Genomic DNA, 3,842 nt, shown 5'->3' with positions numbered 1-3,842 from the left:
CCTCCTGAGTGCTGGGATTAAAGGCGTGCGCCACCACCGCCCGGCTATGTATGTTTATTTTATAAGTGGTTAAGAGAGTGCCGGGGCTTGGCGGGACCCTGAGAGAAAACTCCAGCTACACATGCCTGTTCGTGTATGTGTTGCTCATGTGTGCATGTGCTTGTGGAATTCAGAGGACAGCCTTCACTGTCAGTCTTCAGGTGCCTTCCTCCTCTTTGTTTGAGACAGAGTTTCATTGACGTAGAACTCTGACAAGTAGATTCTGTCTCCACAGCATTGAGATTACAAGTGTGCCCAGCTTTTTGCATGGGTTCTGGAGAAATGAACTCAGTCCTCATGCTTGCAAAGTATTTTACCAACTGAAGAATTAGTGCAGTACCCTTTAATATATGTTTGACATGTACTTGGGAAGGTCTAAGAGCCATCTTGAACTTGGCTATGCCTTCTATTATAGAGCAATAATTTTCTTCTTAAATTCCTTTGTGTGTGTGTGTGTACATCTTACAGTTTCTGGATTTCTCTTAAGGTAACTCTGTCCTGGAGAGATGGCTCAGCGAATAAAGGTGCCTGCCCCTAAGCATGCAACCTGAGTTCAATTCCTAGGTCCTACATAGCGGGAGAGAACCAACTCCCCCAGCTTACCCTCTGACCTCTGTACAAGCACTATGGCATGCACATGCTTAAATACCCACACATAAATAAATTTTTAAAAGGGCAATCTCATCCCAAGAGTATACAAATACATACAAATTTGCTCCTATTGTTTCATAGTTGTTTACTGGTTTTTGTGGGTATTTCAAGGTATGTAACGAACCTAGAATTTGTGTTGTTTTTGTTTTCTTCCAAGCTGATAACAAAGCATGCCACAAAATATATTATCTTCAAATGCCATAATGCATTGACTTGCTCAGCAAAGGCTTATTTCATTCTTCCTGTTTGCCTGGCTTAGGGTAAACAAATTGTATTATCTGGAAACAACAGTGATAGGTAGGAGAAAATACCACATGGATAGTCTCAAGCAAGTCTTCTCTGAGGAAATGGCATTTCAACTGAGACTATGATGGCAGAGGAAAGGCCTACTATGCATAAATCTGGGAGAAGAGCATTCAGGAAGAGGGACTGAATTAAGATAAGGTCAAGGCAGACCCAGCCTGACACTATGTTTTTGGAGCATGGGAGTGAGTAGGAATTAGACCACACGGACTTTGTAAACCAGGTAGAGTTTGGTTTTTATACAGAAGGGTTTTGTCACTTGGTTCTTTTGTATAACAAAATTAAAGATGATCAATTGAACATGTGAAAGTTTATCCTATAAGAGAAGGCCAAAATGGTGATTTGGTGATGCCCATCGGCCATCTTCATCCTTAGGTTTTCATCCTCAAGAAGACTCCGTGTCTCATATCGCTGCAGGAAAACGGAGCTCTATTTCTCATATTTGTATTCTGCAGGATATGAGAAATATCCTGCAGGAAGAGGAGGCCAGCATACTGCCTTACAGGACTCACTCCTTTTAGAGAAATGAAACTTCCCATGCATATCACTCCTTGGAAGGTAGCCACCTAGCCACACCTAATTATAAAGGAAGCTAGGAACTCTAGGTTGGGCACATTGCTTTCTCCAGTGACATACAAGTTCTGTAAGAGACCAATGAGGTAGCTCAGTGGGTAAAGAAAGTCACTTGCTGCCAGGCCTGGTGACCTGAGTTCAGTGTCTAGGACTCACATGGTAGAAAGAAAGAATTGACTCCTACAAGTTGTCCTGACTTCTCTATGGGCGTGATGTGTTTACACACACACACACACACACACACACACACACACACACACACACTGAATATAAAGATGTTCGGTAAGAATAGGTGGCTGGGAAGATTGTTAACCAAATGTGTCATAGAAAGAATGTGAGCTGGTACTTGTTTCAAAAACTACCTGACCTATGTGTGGACACAGAGTAGAGACAAAGACCTGAACATTTCTCCGGGGTGACTGAGGAGTTGTTCCTGCAGGCCAGTAGAAGAGAACGCTTGAAGGGCAACCAGCAATGACAGTGACTAACAGTAGAGGAGCCTTGACTCTTTGCGGATACTTCCAAAGTGCTGCCCACAAGAACCCATGGAATCCTATCAGAACCCTTTCTCGTTCCATCACAATAGTGTTCTTATCCTCCTTGTTAAAAAAAAAAAAAAAGTAGAAACCCTGGCACCAAGAAGTCAGTAACTCACCCATGTCTTCACAGGTGACTCACAGCCAGCATTGTGGCTCCAGAGCCTTCTTGTCCCTGGCTGCTGAGAGGGAGACACAAGAACAGAAAATGTGGGTTTGGATTTGGGAATATTGAAGCATTAGTGGAAGACAGTTTGGGAGCTGTAGATGGAAGGGTAATTGTGTCTAGAAAGATAATTAAGATGGCTAGTATTACAGAATGTGTGTTGATGAGAAGCATCTGGTAGAGTGAAAAAAGCTGAGAAGACAGGTGTGTAGAAGCAAAGATTGCTGGCTGCTGGCTGCAGTGCTGAGGGCCTGTAATGAATAAATCTTTAGAAAGCTTTCTAAATCTTTAGCAGGCTGAAGATATTGCTGAGTGCTACAGCAGGTAGCCTGTGCTAAGAACTAGGTTCAGTCACCAGTACTGAAAGATTGGATACATGGAATCACAGGGCATATGGTTGTTGAGGCCTGATATGAAATGCCTCCCACAAGCTCATGTATTTGCATACGTGGTTGGTCCTTAGCAGTTGGTGCAGGTTATGGAATCCTCTTGGGTTAGGTAGGGCCTGCCTGGTGAAGCTGGGTTACAGGCCAGCACAGCTTCAATCTGGTTCTCTGGGACCTGTTCTTCAAGAGGTGGAAACCTGCTGTCATCCACTCATCCACAGGGTTGTTCCTGTCACCACACTTTCCCTGAGGTATGTTCTCTACCCTCCACCACTGGTCAAAGTTCATCCTGCTTCCTTTACATTGCTTCTCTCATGGTACTTTGTTGCAGTGACAAGAAAGGTAACGAACACTGGCATTTTAAGATAAGTCCTTATCACTTAGCACAAGCCCTTGAGAACCAGCCAAGATGTGTGTATCAGCAGTATTGTGTCACTGCCCAGAAGCAGTATTTTATGGTAGTGCAGTACCAGAGTTAGGTTCGGTCATTCATTTATTGTAAGACATGTTTGTTTCTGGTCAGTGACTTGTTAGTAGAAATAAATCTACTGTGAGCATTTTTGTATAATAAGTGTGGTTTTTGAGCCATCACCTGGATTCTCCATGACTTCCTTTTGACATCGTATTTATTTCAAGTTCTTCAGTTGCATATATAACTCATTTTAACATACCTTTTAAATAGTAGAAGTGTTTAAACAATATTTTCCTTAGTGTATAGTTTACCTATGAGACAGCTCTTGTAATGGTCCAGACTGTACTTGAACTCTTGTGCTTAAGTCCCCCAAGGAGCTGGGGTTACAGGCACACCTCTCTGCACCCAGTTCTAGACATTTTAGTGTCTAGTAGTTTTTTAATCATAATATCAGCTTTAATTATGAGTGGGAACTGTTTTCAAGAGTCAATCTAATTTCATGTTGTATAAACTTACTTCCCCTAGAGTTGTTTTTCATACTGTAAATTTAGTTTATAATTGTTATAGTTATAGAATATGAAACATGAAACCTTGATACTTTTTGGTAACTATTAAGGATTTCTTGGCTAGGAATTTGATTTGGTTTCTGTTTTGGCTAATTTTTTGTCATTATTTTGCATAGAGCAGCCAAGGTCAAGAGCAGTTCATCCCCCTTGCTTGTGTATATGTGTCTTAATTATGGTTTCTGTTGCTGTGATAAGAGACCATGACCAAAA

Source organism: Peromyscus leucopus, chromosome 5, assembly GCF_004664715.2.
Source record: "Peromyscus leucopus breed LL Stock chromosome 5, UCI_PerLeu_2.1, whole genome shotgun sequence".
Taxonomy (NCBI): Eukaryota; Metazoa; Chordata; class Mammalia; order Rodentia; family Cricetidae; genus Peromyscus; species Peromyscus leucopus.
The sequence above is the reverse complement of the archived record's forward strand: the minus strand, read 5'-3'. Positions refer to the sequence as shown.